An 18711-nucleotide genomic window follows, 5' to 3' on the forward strand; every position below is an offset into this window, starting at 1 on the left:
ATTTAAAACCGCTATAACTTTTGTGCGCAGCATCCGAATTTGTGAACAAGAACAGGTTTCGAATCAGCATATTTTTCTTAACCTATGTACCAAAAAGCATAAATGTGCTCGCAAAAAAATTTTTCAAAATTTTTTTAATGGAAATTTAAAAGAATTTTGTAATTTCCCATATGACCTTAAAATTCAGCTAATTTGGTTGAAAAACGCGAGGAAGATTAAAACCCCCCAAACTACTGCAAATTAGAGGGTACCGTTATATAGGGGCTACCAGAAATAGTGGACCTACATTTATGTTTTGTTGTGAAGAAAATTGGAATCCAATAAGAACCCATTGTAGCAAATTTCAGCGAATTCGGTTGAAACCCGCGCTCAAGAACCCCAAAATACCGAAACTTGGTGGGAACCCCTATATGGGGGCTACCCGAAATAATGGACCTATATATAATGTTTTGTAGAGAAATTTGGTACCTATTAGGAACCCAAAATACACAATTACAGGCAATTCGGTGAAAAAATCCGGCCAAAACCCCCACAAAAACTAAGCATTGGGGGTATCCTCATATGGGGGCTACCAGACATGTCATTCGTTTGTTAAAATGAGTCAAAATTATGTAAATCGATTTAAAGCAAATATCAAAATGCTCAACTTTGCACGTTGTGCAAAATTTCATGTCAATATTACAAACATGAGGAGTAGTGCAGCAAATTCGGTTGAAAAACGCACTCAAGAACCCCAAAATACCAAAAATTTGGAGGCTATCCGAAAAAATGGACATACATTCATATTTTTTGTGGAGAGAACACAAAATACTAATTTACAGCCAGTTCGACGAAACAATACGATAAAAACCCACAAAATACTGAAAATTAGGTGGTACCGTTATGTGGGGGAACCAGAAAAAGTGGACCGATATTGATAATTTTTAGTGGAGAAATTTGGTTCCTCAAAATACCGAAAACTGGAGGTACTCTTATATAGGGGCTACCAGAAAAAGTGAACCGATATTTATAACTTTTAGTAGAGATATTTGGTACCCAATAAGAACCCAATGTGCCAAATTTCAGCGAATTCGATTAAAAATGCGCTCAAGAACCCCAAAATACAGAAAATTGGGAGGTACCCTTATATGGGAGCTATGCCTAAACGTGGACCGATAAAGCCCATCTTCGAACTGGACCTGCCTGCAGACAAAAGACGACTCTATGCAAAATTTTGGCGATTTACCTCAATTCGTTTAGAGGCTAGAGTGATTACAACAGACAGACGGACGGACAGACAGACGGACATGGGTATATCGTCATAGAATTGTGGAGGGTATAAAAATTCAAAATGTACTTAAAATTTCATCCAATTTGGACACATTTTTACACAAGTCCCAAGGATTGTCCGATTGAGGCACAATTTTGCACACCGTACTGAATTAGGTCACGTTTAGTGGCTTTGAAGGTTTGTTGAAATCTTTTAGATTTACATATATTATACTCAGATTTTATGTAAATGGTTCACCAGTTTCATGCAAATGGTACATCAAAGAATCCAAGTCTTCCCGATTGATATTGATTTTTTTCATAGATTTCAAAATGGTATGTGTATGTGGTTTTTAATAATTTTTTTTTTTAACGAATTTTCTCTTTGAATAAATTATGTCCAATGATTTGCATAATTAGGTGTAGTTTTATTAACTTGTCTCAGGTCGGTCTAGTCCGTTTATAACACCTGCGTACTGGTATATGAGATAAGCATTAATTAAAATGTTCATTTTGTATTGTTTTCACCTTGACAACAATATGGCAGCGCAAGGATGGATCTGTCAATTTCTAAAGAAATTGAACCGAATATAAAAACGGATTCGGTAATTCACCGCATGGAGAACTTTTCATTGGCCTGGAAATATTACATAAGTTAACCATAGCTGTTTCAGATGTCGAATTATTTTTTTTTAAATCCTAGGAAGATGAAAAACGTTTCGTCGACGTTAACGGATTTCAGGTTGGTAATAAAACCGAAAGATATAAATTGAAATATATTGGTGCACACAATGGAACTACTAACCAGTAAGGAAAGTGGTAAAGTCGGACTGGGCCGTATATATGATACCCTTCACCGCTTTGGGTATATTCAATATATGTATCCTAAAAGACGTCGTTTTTCGAAGGAACATTGACATGAAATTGAACGAATTTAAATATGTGATCTTTATCGACATCTAAACCGACTAACATCAATCCCTATACATGGCATTCTGCAACCTATGCTAAATTTTGTAAATCGATTTAAAGCAGAAAACAAAGTTAATTTCAATCAGACACCCATTGATCATTTGGTGCACAATTAACATGAATAAGTCGAAATTATATATGGAAGCTATGCTATATCTATATCTGAACCGATTACAAGGAAACTTGTCAGAAATTATTTTATATTATCTTCAGTACGTTGTGTCAATGGATCTTTAGCGCACCATTTACTTAAAAAACAGACATATATATATATATATATATATATATATATATAAATGCGACCGTTTTTGTATTTCTTTGTTTGGGCCAAATAAGTGGCTTGTGCCATATTTCATCAAATCGGATTATAAATGCGACCTGTACTTTGTTTACAATTTAACATCAGACTCAGAAAGTCGACTCAGAAAGTGATATATCTCGATTCCTTTTGCCTGTTATAAACATATGCACAAAGACATAATACCCTGTACCATAGTGTGGTGAAGGGTATAAAAATATGCTGAGATGTCAAGTGGGACTAAAATTTAGTACCTTTGAGCAAGATAATCATACTGCCGATTTTAATTGTGACGATGTTTTTATAGGTTTCAGAACACTTTCGAGTTATATTCTGCATCTTATTAATAAAAAGCAAATGCAAATTCAAGGTGTGTTGCCTGGAACAGTCTGAAGTTAGAACTTCACGTCCCAAATCAATCAAGTTTTAAATAGTCTGTACGTTTCAGATGACCAGTTCTCATTTTGTGCATATGTTTTAAAGTGAGAACTGTTACGGCCGATATAGATATATAAAACACCAGTCTGGTAGAAAATTGTATTAATTTTCCAATCATAAACTTGGTTGTAATATTTTTTCAAAAACTTTCAATATGGGTCCCGTTTCATTTTGGGTATGTCTGTAATTGGATGTTTCTCAGAGAATACACCACCTACTAGGGAAACAGTAGCCATGAAAAATAACTCCATCTAAAGTTATCGGCCGATTTAAGTTACTTTGAATGCCTTACTCACCATGGAAGGTTTAACAAGAAAAGCTCTGTCGAACTTGATGGAAAAAAACTACACTTCATACGTATATATACATACAGCAAACATTCACACAGCGTTTGAGAAGAAGACTTGTTGAATGTCCTTGTAGCAAAATATTCATATTCTTCTTGTCTCATATAAACTCAAATTCAATTAAAAAGTTTCTGAAATCGATTTAATGTGATGACACTCACAATAAATCGTTCGCCTAAGATCTGCGGATGTGTATTACATGTTTCTAGATGTAGAAAATGAACCTATCCCAATAGGGGATATTTTGTTAATGGTCCATTTAAGAATGTGGAACATTGTTAAATATACTTGACGGGAAAACAGTTTGTGGCAGCTATGTAATTGAAATAAATGTGAGAGAGCACATGACTAAAAAAATCAGTTTGAAGTAAAATGAGTTGGAGAGAAAATCAAATTCCACAAATAACATCACTCAAAACTGAGTAATTTTTGAATAAACATTTTACAAATTCTCAAAATTTGCCTCTCATTGAGTAATGTTACTTTACATAGCATGGTAGAGCAAATATCATTCAAAATTGAGTAATTTTTGATTCAACATTTCTCAAAATTTGGCGCTCATTTGAGTTATGTTATTGTATTTCATGGGAGAGCAAAGAGTTTCGTGAGAATGCGTTTTTAGGTAAACAGTGAAAATGTTAATTACATTCGTATGTAGTTGTTAGGCTTGCTTATGTTCTTAACATGTTATATAAACACCGTCATCATCATAATCACGTATAAAACTGTATTTAAATTTGTGGCGGAAGATTTAGTATCTCTACACATGTAATATTTATGAGGAAAATATATCTGGCTTAACATATAAGGGTAATAAGCCCATGTTTTAAAATTTTACAGGGTAGACAAAAAAAAATAAACAATAAGGAAAGTTGTAAAGTCGGACGGGGCCGACTATATGATACCCTTCACCACTTTGGGTATATTCCATAGATGAATCCTAAGAGACGTCGAATTTTTAAACAACCAGTAAAATAAAATTTGAGCCATAAACATGCCATTCTGCAACCGGTACTACATTTTTAATTTGCTCAGATATAGAAGCTATATCTAAATCTGAACCGATTTCAGGAAACTTAGCACACATCATTCGTGCAAATCGATAGATATATGGGACTTTGGTGCACCATTTACCTTAAATCAGACGAAAATATATATGGAAGCTATATCCAAATCTGAACCGATTTTCAGGAGACTTAACACACATCATTCTAGACCTAATTCATTAGGCTGTGCCAAATTTCGGGCAAATCGAAAGATATAATTGGACTTTGGTGCACCATTTACATTAAATCGGACGAAAATATACTTTTTTTCCAATTTCAATAGGGTTCGTCATTGGGCCAAATAAGTGGCATATGCCAAATTTCGTCCAAATCGGATACTAAATGCGACCTGTACTTTATTCACAAAAATACATGGACGGGCAGACTGACGGATGGACAAACGGACATGCGTAAATCGACTCAGAAAATGATTCTATGCATATTCCCAAAAGGAACCATGTGTCTATCTAGTTTCCTTTTGTCTGTTTCAAACATATGCACAAAAACATAATACCCTGTACCACAGTGTGGGAAAGGGTATAAAAATCAGCGCCTCTACTCATCACTTTACACCAACAACAGCATATGAGATAATTGTAGATTCTTTTTAAATCGATGTATTTTGCCTTTTCACGTTAAGGCATCGGTATAACCCATAGTTGCCCATAAACATAGAAATAAATCCCTTGTACAGTTGTCTGGGGATCATAGACTGGGTCAGGAACACCACAGGGAGGGATTTTAAGGAACTTAACTGACGAAGAACTTGAACCAGTCTGCTATACAGATAACGTTATAATTATTCTTAAGGCAAAGGCTGACTATATGATACCCTTCACTACTTTGGGGATACGGACGAAAATATATATTGGAGCTATATCTAAATCTGAACCGATTTTCACTAAACTTAGCACACATCGTTCTAGACTTAATTCAGTACGCTGTGCCACATTTCGTGCAATCTGAATGATATATATCCGACTTTGGTGCACCATTTACCCTAAATCGGACGAAACCGATTTTTCCCAATTGCAATAGGGGTTTTCCTTAGGCCAAATAAGTGACTTGTGCCAAATTACATCCAAATCGGATCATAAATGCAACCTGTACTTTGTTTGCAATTTACCATCTACAGACGGACGGTCATGCATAAATCGGCTCAGAATGTGATTCTATGCATATTCTCAAAAGGAACCATGTGTCTATCTCGTTTCCCTTTGCCTGTTACAAACATATGCACAAAGACATAATACCCTGTACCACAGTGTGGCGAAGGGTATAAGGAAACAAACCGACTGAAGGGTATTCTTACGTAACACCTCAGCCTGAAGGCACATATACTAAAGATTGGATGCGAAGGTAGCAGCAGGTGTGGACCGTGTATGGAAGACTGTGAAACGCTGGAATATTTCATATGCCATTTCCCAGCATTTACATGCTTTCGGAAACAATTCTTGGGAAATATCACGGACTAACCGATCTAAGGAGGTTGAATGGAGAAGACTGAAAGAGTCCTCAAAATAATACAGAATTTCTAGAATCATAGGTGGTTCAATCCCAAGATGTTTAATATAAACATTATCTAATCCTAACATTCTCTGCATTTCTATAGCGCACAACAAGCCTTAACTGGCTTATGTGTATGTCCTTCCTTGTTGGACATGTGGTGGTATTATCCACCCCTCTTTTCAACCTAACCTAATCTAGAATATAGTATAACCCAATCTAGAATATACTATACTGATTAAAGAATAAATTACCGCATCGAATTTAGACTCAAATTTTATATTTACTGATATATAAATTTCACACAATTTATATTTCAATTTCTATGTAATGACAGAATGACCAAGCGGCATGAAAAGAAAACCAGTAAGGAAAGTAGTAAAGTCGGACTGGGCCGACTATATGATAGTCTCCACCACTTTGGGTATATATTAAATATGTATCCTAACAGACGTTTTTGTTATATATCTATATCTGAACTGATTTCAGGGAAACTTGCCAGAGACTAATTTATATTACATCAGATCTTTTCACGAAGCATAGCAACATCATTCTAGACTTAATTCAGTACTCTATTCCAAAATTCGTGCAAATCGAAAGATATATAGGGACTTTGGTTACATAAAATCGGACGAAAACATATATGGAAGCTACATCTAACTCTGAACGGATTTTCACGTCACTTGGTACATGTCATTCTACCGTTAATTCAGTACGCTATGCCAAAATTCGTGCAAATGAAAAGATTTCCAAGGCTTCGAGGCACCAATAACCTAATATCGGGCGTAACTATATATGGGAGCTATATCTAAATCTGAACCGATTTTTATGAAATTTAGCACACAATATTATAGACACAATTCAGTACGCTATGCCAAATTTCGTGCAAATCGAAAGATATATAGGGCCTTTGGTGCACCAATTACCTTATATCGGGTGAAAATATATATGGGAACTATATCTAAATCTGAACCGATTTTCACGAAACTTGACAGACATCATTCACGATCTTATTCATTACTCTGTGTCAAATTTCGTGCAAATCAAAAGATTTCCAGGGACTTTAGTGGGCTATTTCAAGACTCAGTATCATGTGCCAAATTTCGTGCAAATCGAAAGATATATAGGGACTTTGGGGCACCATTTACCTTAAATCGGACGAAAATATATATGGGAGCTATATCTAAATCTTTACCGATTTTTCCCAATTTCAATAGGGTTCGTCCTTGGGCCAAATTAATGAGCTGTGTCAAATTTCATCCAATTCGAACAATAAATGCGACCTGTACTTTGTTCACAATTTAACATGGAAAGACAGACAGACGGACGGATATGCATAAATCGACTTAGAAAGTGATTCTATGCATATTCTCTCACATTTATGATTTTTGGTACATAGGTTAAGAAGAATATGCTGATACGAAATCTGTTCGCGTTCACAAATTCGGATGCTGCGCACAAAAGTTATAGTGGTTGTAAATCCTATATTTCAAATATATATTAAATGGATTCCTTTTTGTTGCAATTCGCGAATTTCTTCACAAATGGATATACACATTTGTTTTCTTTGCATACTTGTCAAATCACATTGAAATAGGGTACAATATTCGCGAAAAAAAAAACAAAAAGAAGAATAAGGATAAGGATATCTGAAAATAAAATAAATTAATATTTTAAATAAGACAGAACTTTTTTTTGAATTTTCAATTTTTTAGTGTGGTTCCCTTAACCACACTAAAAAATTGAACGGTTTTGCCTTAATCTTCTAAAATATATGACGCTTTCTTCTGCAAATTCTTTTGCATGATTGTTAAATATCGGTAGATTCATCTGATAAGAGTTTCGACGTTAAAAATGATTAAATATATTGCACTTACAATACATAAAACTGATCAATATTGAAAAGCATGCAATTCGCGTATTCGTGGAAATCAGTTGTTGCGCATGCGGTTTTCGTGTAAATCGAATCAATCTCTTCCAATAATTATGAATTTTTCGATGTTTCATTTAGCGGCAAAAGTGTGCCGCTCGATGCACTTTACTGTGCAAAAACTCTAAAAATTGCTAAAAAAAACGCAAAGTGCATACGATTTTTATGCGCATCCGATTTCAGTAATCTCCTCTGAAAATACACAAAAGGACACCTATTTTAAAAGGATCGGTGAAGAACCGCGGATGTGCCTCCACAATCGATTTTAGGATAAAATACGCATATTATTCGCGTATCGATATATTTTTGACCTATTTTCACACAGATTCGCGAATATGATAACACAATCATGAATATATAATGATTATATTTTGTCAAAATATGTTTTTGCAGTTTTTCCCACATTCAAGGTACCTATATCCGCCGTTTTATTGAATGGACTTTCTTAATTTTAGACTCAAAATATATGTTTTTTATAAAAATTTACGCACCAAATTTTCGTCTTCGGAACCAAATTGCAAAGAAGCTGCGGTGAGCACATTCATGAGATACACACTAAACGAAGCAAAATCACGAGTTCTACAATCCTATAATCAGTTTACTCCATTATCTGGATGCGCATCCTAATTATAAGAAAAAATCAAAAAACACCGAAAATCCGGCTTCAAAATGTCAGCATCCATTTCGGGTGGATGCAGTGATTATATCGAAAAATCATACATTAGAACCATGTTGTCCATGGGGTATTCTGCAACTTAGTCACTGATCACATATGCGTGCGTTGTGTAGTTTAGCCACAAATCAGGAAGGAACACAAAAAACTCGTTGGCTTCAACACATTTTCACCCATTTTTTTTTTTACATTACCACCATCACAGCTTCCAGGCAACTTATTATTTATTACCAATATTTTAAGATTATGACAAAAACACTTCATTTTATAGAAATGAATTTGAATTATATGCAATATGTTCATATTTCGCGAGTTATAACCTGGCAAACCTCAGCTTCAAGGAATTTAAAAGATTTTTGTAATTTCTCATATATATTTCGGTTTGCATGAAATTTGGCATAGCAAACTGAATTATGTCTAGAATGGTGTGTGCTAAGTTTTGAGAATAGTTTCGGATTTAGTCGAACATGCATATTTTCGTCCGATTTTAGGTAAATGGAACACCAAACTCCTAATGTTTATCCGATGGACAAGCAATTTTGAACAACGTTTGATATTATACTTTTAACGGTGCGGTATACTAAGTAGTATAAATCGATTTCCATAATTTTATCTCTTTGTACGCAAACGACTCTAAATCTGCCCGAATGAAATAAAATTCTTTCGAGGGAACGTTGACATGAAGTTGTTAGGATACATTTGTACAATATTTCCAAAGTGGTGAATACAATATACAGACGTTACAATTTTCCTTACTGGTTTCCATTGACATATCCAGAAAAAAGTCTACCCTTGTATAAAAATGTATGCATATGTTTATATTGATAAGAGTTTGTTGGTATCGAAATCGCCACAATGTCGCATTGACCTCCCAATCACATTTAAAGAAATATTCATGGATAGTGACAATTGTTTAATGCCAGCGCCAACTAGGGATGCGGTTCATACGTTCAACTGAATACTATTCTGAAAATACCAGTTCTCCATACATTCAACTTTTGATTATGTTTAACACCAAACAGCCAGCCAAAGTCATGTCTGAATGTCATGATGGTTGAGATCAAATGATATGACATTTTGGAACAAGCCTTTTGTTGGCAAATTTTATGAATGTTGCGGTGGTTTTAATCCAGTGCGGTGCTTGTTTTGTACTTGCCAATGTTTTGTTATGTTGCCACAAAAACAAGACTGATAACATTGCTAACTATGTCAGCAAACAACAACACACATTTTGAACTATCGAAATCAGTTCAACATACATCGAGAGAAGAGTCAAATTAATTGGCTTATTATTTGCAACATAGTTGAGATATGTTGCCAAAATACATTCAGTCAGAGGGTTATAATAGAAAGTCAAAATAATATGAATACTTTAAAAAAAAAAAAACAAAAAACGTTCAAGTTTATGGATAATATCGGTGATTTCAAACAAAGCTGGTGTTTGTTGTATTATCTCTTTTTTGCATCCATCCTTTAGGCATGAACTACAGAATTCCAAAACCTAATTATACTTTTCTTTAACATCCGCCGATGTTTCGAGTTTTATTTTGTTTATCACTAACAACTTTTTAATTACTATGAACATTTTTTGTCCGGTAATACAAAAAAGAAAAGCGACACAGACTGAAAGACTTTTGACATTAAATATGTACCAGAAAAAAGAATACTACAAAATTCATTAAAAAGCTATGAGTAGTTGAGGATAAACAAGCACAGAATGAAATAATAGCACATTATCGCATTTATATAGACAAACGCACATACAACCACACACAAAAACTTCTCCAAAGGAAGCGGAAATTGTACATATCTTCTGTTATGTTTGGTAAAGTTTTTGTTTACTCTTAGAAGTCTTGTTTTAAAATTTAAGCCAAAAATAAGAAAAGTTGAACAGAAAAGAGAAAAGATAAAACTTAAATGAAATCTGCCCCTTTAGAACCAGTCATTTCCATTAGGTGAGTAACCAAACATGGAGAATAAAAAGAAAATCTTACCATTATGCATATTTATGTCATCAAGTGAAATAACGAGAAGAAGTGGTGTCATGATCATGTTGATCGAACTTTAGGCATTCCCTACGAAAACGTGAAACCTAGTGCAAAACTTGCTTTATTTAAGGTTTAAATTTAGTCATATCCATTACGCATAGGTTATTTCGTATTAAAAACTGTTTGTTCCATAAAGTACGGCTTTTCTCAAATAAACTTTAAAGATAATAAGGCTTTGTTCCCGCTTCGGAATCGTCTAAGAATTCCTTATTTGGTAGGGTATAAACTGGCAATTTAGAGTATATAGTATCCCCCATACTATGGAGGATAATTACTTAAAATGAGCATATTGGGTACATACCAAAAATTATAACTTTACCAACAATTGTACTTCATGCAAAATGTTCAAAATAACGAAAATCCGTAAGTATTATCATATGAGGGCTAGGCCTAAATGCGGACACATGGATAAATCGCCTTAGAATTCCAACTTTCGGGACGTACATAAAACGCGGAACAAATCAGATAAATATTTTAATATGAGAAAGTGGACCTATATTTTTAATTTTAGTGGAGATATTTGGTACCCGATAAGAACGCCTACTTCCAAATTGCAGCGAAACTTGCACTAAAAAACAAAAAGTATGGAAGTAGTAAAGTCGGACTGGGCCGACTATATGATACCCTTCACCACTTTGGGTATATTGTACAAATGTATCTTTACAACTGCATGTCAATGTTCCCTCGATCGAGCACACTCATGCCTTTCTAAACCTAACTAAATTTAATTTCATTCTAGATTTAATCGTCTGCGTACCAAGGCACAAATTTATGGAAAACGATTTATAGCAACATTAATATACGCTATTCGGTACGTTGCATTGCTAAAAATTTAATTTCTATCAGGCACCCGTTCGAAATACATATGGAAGCTATGGCTGCACCCGCACCAGCTTCAACGAAACGCAATAACGTCATTCAAGTCCCAATTTGATACGTTGTGCAAAATTTCGTATTAATCGGACAAACATTAGGAGTTTGGTGTACCATTTATGTAAAATCGGACGGAATCTGAACCGATTTTTCCGAAACTTAAAACATATCATTCTAGACTCAATTCAGTACGCTATGCCAAATTCCGTGCATAAAATCAGACGAAAAATATATGAGAGCTATATCTAAATTTTAAGCGATTTTTTAACCGAAATTTAGCACACATCATTCTACACTCCATTCAGTACAATATGACAAAATTTGTGGAAATCGAAGGATATAAAGAGATTTTGGTGCTTTATTTACCTAAAATGGGACGAAAATATAGATATATATCAGATATATATCTAAATCTGAACCGATTTTCACGAAATTCTGCACACGTCTTTCTACATTTATTTCATTGCGCTATGCCAAATTTCGTGCAAATCGAAGGATATATAGGGACTTTGGTGCACCATTTACATAAAATCGGAAAATATATATATATATATATATATATATATATATGAGAGCTATATCGAAATATATATTTTCACGGTTTTCACATCATTATAGAATCAATACAGTACGCCATTCCAAAATTTCGTTTAAATCGAAAGATATATAGTGACTGTGGTGCACCATTAACATTAAATCGGACGATGATATGGGAGCTATATCTAAATCAAAACCGATTTTTCCCAATTTCAATAGGGTTCGTCCTTGTGCCAAATAAATGAGCTGTGTCAAATTTCATCCAATTCGAATCAAAACTGCGACCTGTACTTTGTTTACAATTTAACATGAACAGACGGACATGCATAAATCGATTAAGCAATTATAAATCGATTCAAAATTAAATCTAAATGCAGCTTCAAAGATTCGTGAAATTGGAAGTATATTTTAGACAATTTTGAAAATTTGCTGATTCTTTAGAAAATGGTAAAATTTAATTATGAATTATTTCTGAGAAGTAGAAATTTCAGTGCCAATAAGAGTTGGAACGAAGAAGTAGAGGTCAAATGTAATGAGCTAGAACTCCGAATATTTTTACAGAACTACATTGTTTGTCCCATGTTTGGACGAACTAATTGTAAATATGAAAATCAGATTTCTGAAAAATGAAAGAAATAGTGAAAACATTGTCGAGAATTATAAAATTTTAATATAAAAGACATCATACAATTTTATGAAAAATATCTGAACGTGGATCTGTGGATCACTATGTGGAAAGCGAAAGATCCCCGATCATCTAATTTATTTGATGCGATTGTAGTATGTTACGAAAATCTATTTCCAAATATAAATATATTTTTAAAAATCTTAATATCGATAAATCTGTAGTAAATACTGATCACATAACAAATATATTTTTTCTACAAAATAGAAGACCTGGTTTTAAATACAGATTATTTTTATAATATACAAACCATTTAATATATACGCAATATTTTAAATGGCCTTTTGTGACCGAATTTATTATATTATAATATTAAAATAAAACATTGTTTTTTTTAATTAATCATCTACTCATATTATATTTAAGGAAGGAAAAATTTTACTTTTTTCACTCAGCACCATCGCACACCCTCTGGTCTGGATATATATTTTTTTTCCAATACCAAACATGTATCTTAAATGGATTTTAACTTTTACTCTGGCCAAGAATGCGTATATTTTATGACGTCACTGATTACTATTTAGAGGTGTTGCGAACATACATATTATATATACTCCACTTTAGGGTCTTTACTGATTTTACCTACCATTTCATTACTACATTTTCGTCATCTTCTCACAATATCAGAGTATAATTACCACGTCACCGTCACGCCACCTTCAATAAAAGTAGCTACTTTGAAGATCGTTGCTAACTGCACTTAAAACTTTTCCTGTGTTTGTAGTTTTCTGTTTCTCTACATCTTCAGTCATTATTTGTTGTGATGAGTTAGTTTCTGACCTCCTTTAATTTTTTCGGTAGACTCTGACACAATGAAACAAGAAAGAACAAATAGGACGAAAACTAACTAAGGATAAGTGAAGTTTTTGTTTGACCATAATGTTGGTAATTTGTTCTCTGCTAAGGGAACATATTCGGTGTAATGTTAAGTAGAAAGTCCATCCTTTGTGCAATTGCGTCGAAATGCTAGTTTTATTACCCATAGTACGTCCCATTAATCACTTTTAAACGCTATGCAAAGTTCAGACATGATTTCAATACCTTTTAGTGGGTGTTGTTTTTTCGATTTTAGTTCCGTGTTATTTCTGTTTATACCCTTCACCACACTGTGGTACAGGGTATTATGTCTTTGTGCATATGTTTGTAACAGGCAAAAGGAAACGAGATAGACACATGGTTCCTTTTGAGAATATGCATAGAATCACTTTCTAAGTCGATTTATGCATGTCCGTCCGTCCGTCTGTCTGTCCATGTATTTTTGTGAGCAAAGTACAGGTCGCATTTATGATCCGAATTGGATGAAATTTGAAATTTTTCCCATATATATATTTAACCGATTTAATGTAAACGGTCCCTATATATCTTTCGATTTGCACGAAATTTGGTACAGCCTAATCATTTAGGTGTAGAATGATGTCTGCCAAGTTTCGTGAAAATCGGCCAAGATTTAGATATAGCTCCCATATATAGTTTCGTCTGATTTCATGTAAATGGTGCCCCAAAGTCCCTATATATCTTTCGATTTGCACGAAATTTGGCATAACGTATTGAATTAAGCCTAGAGTGATGTCTGGCAAGTTTCGAGAACATCGGTCCAGATTTAGATATAGCTCCCATATATAGTTTCGCCCGATTTCATGTAAATGGTGCACCAAAGTCCCTATATATCCTTCGATTTGCACGAAATTTAGCACAACGTACTGAATTGAGCCTAGAGTGATGTCTGCCAAGTTTCGAGAAAATCGGTCCTAATTTAGATATAGCTCCCATATATAGTTTCGTTCGATTTTATGTAAATGGTGCACCAAAATCCCTATATATCTTTCGATTTGCACGAAATTTGGCATAACGTACTGACTTGAGCCTAGAATGGTGTCTGCCAAGTTTCGAGAAAATTGGTCCAGATTTAGATATAGCTCCCATATATAGTTTCGTCCGATTTTATGTAAATGGTGCACCAAAGTCCCTATATATCCTTCGATTTGCACTAAATTTGGCACAACGTACTGAATTGAGCCTAGAGTGATGTCTGTCTTGTTTCGTGAAAATCGGTTCTGATTTAGATATAACTCCCATATATAGTTTCGTCCGATTTCATGTAAATGGTGCACCAAAGTCCCTATATATCCATCGATTTGCACTAAATTTGGCACAACGTACTGAAGTGAGCCTAGAGTGATGTCTGTCTTGTTTCGTGAAAATCGGTTCTGATTTAGATATAACTCCCATATATAGTTTCGTCCGATTTCATGTAAATGGTGCACCAAAGTCCCTATATATCCATCGATTTGCAGGAAATTGGGCATAACGTACTGAAGTGAGCCTAGAGTGATGTCTGCCAAGTTTCGAGAAAATCGGTCCTTATTTAGATATAGCTCCATATATAGTCTCGTCAGATTTTATGTAAATTGTGCACCAAAGTCCCTATATATCCTTCCATTTGCAGGAAATTTGGCATGACGTACTGAATTAAGCCTAGAGTGATGTCTACCAAGTTTTGAGAAAATCGGTCCTGATTTAGATAAAGCTCCCATATAAAGTTTCGTCCGATTTCATGTAAATGGTGCACCAACGTCCCTATATATGCTTCGATTTGTACGAAATTTGGCATAACTGAATTGAGCCTAGAGTGATGTCTGCCTTGTTTCGTGAAAATCGGCCTAGATTTAGATATAGCTCCTTTTATTATAGATTGATTTTAAGTAATTGACGCACCAAGGAACCAATAGGAACAAAACGTTCTGAAATTAGTATAACATAACCTGTGACAAGTTTTTTTGAAATCGCTTAATATTTTGATAAAGCTTCCATATATATTTTCGCCCGATTTCAAGTAAATTGGGCATCAAACTGCTCAAGTTAGTCAGATTGACATCAAATTTTGCACAGCTTACAAAATTGAGCATGGAATTACGTAGTTGCGTTTTCTAGAAGTACAGATATAGCCCAACGGATGACCTATTTATATTTGTTTGCAGTCGATTTACATACTTTTGTCCCATTGTAACAAACGACTGACATGTTTATGGATAGATCTAGGTAGATTCACATTTAGATAAATATCACATATTTTATTTCATCCAATTTCATGTTAATAGTCCTGTTTAATATACCCATAGTGGTGAAGGGTATCATATAGTCGGCCCCGTCCGACTTTACTACTTTCCTTACTGGTTTTATGTTGGCAAAATGCCACTCTTATAAATTTCTATAGCGTATTCAAGAGCAAAAAATTACATATTATAGAATGATTATTTATATTCCATCAGAAAAGAAAACGTTTTATTTTCCACTTAACATATTAATTGATCAAAATAAGGGCATTAGGGTTAAACAAATCGTATTTATGAGGTGATTCAATGAAAACAAACTTACAAAATAATAATTTTGAATTTCATTTTATGCGCGTTTAAGAATGTAGGAAACCTGTTCCATGTTTCAGGCACCAGAATAAATGCAAAAAAGCTACTTGAACTCGCACATGTGCCCAATCACCAATCAGTCTCGATTGTACTGCAAATGTATATGTTACCAAGCCATGTTTTAATTGCTCAATAAATGCTGTTGAAACATACCAAGGGTACTAGATATATATGTGTAAAATTTCCAAAATTTACTCTACAGAGAACAGAACTCTATGGTGATTTCAATAGACTAGAAATTGCAAACGGGCTGACGAACTTAGTACACATTCAACCTTTTGCAGGGCATTATAAAATGCTAAATATAATATACTGCCTAATAAATATTCCCACCAAAAATTTCCATAATTTTGGCAATGGATGACAGACCTTTAGTAAGTTTATGTTATGGTCTTATTTTTCATTTCCGCCAGTAAGCGGAAGGTAATCTGCATAAACTGCATATTCTAAAGAAAATTGTCTTCAAACAAAATACGCAATACCACTGAGATTATTTCCTCAAGAAGAAGGAACCATAAACAAAATGTTGTGACACATTTTGTGTTACAACATCACATCCGAAGTTACTCCTTCTGTGAAGAATAGGAAGACAGACATAGAACAAAATATAACAGCAAGAATTTCTTTTAGGTCAAAATGTGAGAAATAAGTGCAGAAAAATGGCAAAATGTCACAACTGCCGTATGCTTTGTTGTTGTGATTTCCACTTCCGTCATTAAAACCTATTGCCTTACAAACACACACACGTACACATACATTACGTTACGTCAAAAATACTTTTACCGGCATTTTGTTCGTGATAAAGAAATCCATGTAGGATGCACAACAATGTCTTCTTTTTGAAAAAAATCTTTGTAGTGCACAAAAAGGGATCCACATTAAGACAAAGAATACGGTCTCATAAATTCCACACACACATATTTATATCCATGCACGCACTCACTCACAATTGGAAAAGAAAATATCAAATCTAGTGAAATGGTTTCTGTATGTTTATATGTGGAAATCTACAGTTTTTGTGTTGAATGATAAATGACTGGAAGGTATAGCACTTTGGGAATTGCTGATAAGTGTTGCAATCAAAGAATTGCACTTATATAGATGTAAGTAAATAATACCAACATACTTATCTGATTTCAAAAAACAACTCAGTTCGGGCCAATTCTTGGATCAATTTTGTGATGTGCCAAAATTCATCGCTATCAGAGAAGCGTTTCTGCGGTTTTATACTCTCAGCCGTATTTCGCGATATTTGCACCCTCTTGACTGATTATAGGTTAACAGCTCCACTTTATAACCCTGGAATATTTTCCAAGTCTTGTTTTCCTGAGGTGAATATTTTCGCAATAAAATAAAATTTTGGTCTCTTTAGGTTTTGGTTTATTTGACCCTCGGAATATTGACTGATCATAATATAAACTGCCGTTCTAAGTATTTGGTCAGAGACCCTTTACTGTGTAAAATATGTGACGTTTTGCATATGATAATGGCCCATAGAGCGACTAACAAATTTGACAAAAAAGTCTTCGGTTCAGTGCACCCCCCAGAAATCATGTCAACATCGCCGAAAATTATAGGCGTCGTCCATGAACATAACCTGTCACATCTGAGTACACACAGCCATATAATTGCTATCAATTTAAAGGTCAGCTACGGTAAACATCTCCGGTCTATCACACAAAAGTCAGGGTAAATTTGATCCGCTAAATATTGATCGAAATTTATTCAAACAGTCATGCTTATTTTTTGACTTGATTCCCTTTTCCATACAAAACAGACAAATTCTTGGGGCTGCACAAAGCTATAATATTATGTGTAGTGTACAAATATTTGTTGAAAATTAATTTTGTAATTATTTTGAGGTTTTGTGGAGGTTTGGTTGTATATAAAAACTAATATTTACATTCCTTTCGTAATGACTCAAGTGTGTAACACTCATAAATGAATTAAAGACTTTGAAATACGTGCAAAAACAAACAATAAACATCTCCCCACATTCAAATCCAATCTAGCCTGCATCTTTTTTCAACAATACCACCAACGCTTTGGATGTATTGTTGAAAACCCCGCAAGCTAATAAAATTGTGGTTTCTTTTGCAATTGCAGGTGAATTGTTACGCGGGTGAATGGGTATGGCTCTTCATGGAATACACGTAGACGCCGAGCAATTTAAATTGGATAGAATAACAAAGTTTTTTTATGGCCGATAAGAGGGTTGATTGTGGCAACATACCTTTGCCAAACAGTAAATACTTGCGGATAACAGCTTCGAGTGTACCATTCTATATGGTTATGTTTTATTTTACAATGCGAAGAGTATTATTGCAGGTAAATGTTCCTTATTACATACGCCTTTACGCTTTTATTCATATCTTCCTCATAAGGCTTACGTTTCAGTAGGATAGATGTCACTGGTATAAATTCCCATTGCCGTTTTAGAATAGTGTTGAAATTTGTGGATTTTGGTGATTGTTTACATTTTATTATAATTATTTGGTTTGAATACTATTGTGACTATCGATTATGCCCATATATTGGTACCTCAACGATTACTTATCTTCATCAGGGCGGTATTAAATAAGGCCACAATGAAATAAGTCCCCAAACTGAAAATGAAATATGTCCCCACAGTAGGAGCTTTATTTCATTATGAAATAAATCCCTACAAAACAAAATGAAATAACCCCC

The sequence above is a fragment of the Musca vetustissima genome, unplaced genomic scaffold, assembly GCF_032173495.1.
Source record: "Musca vetustissima isolate MV318-11 ecotype Yass unplaced genomic scaffold, APGP_CSIRO_Mvet_v1 utg14423, whole genome shotgun sequence".
Taxonomy (NCBI): domain Eukaryota; kingdom Metazoa; phylum Arthropoda; class Insecta; order Diptera; family Muscidae; genus Musca; species Musca vetustissima.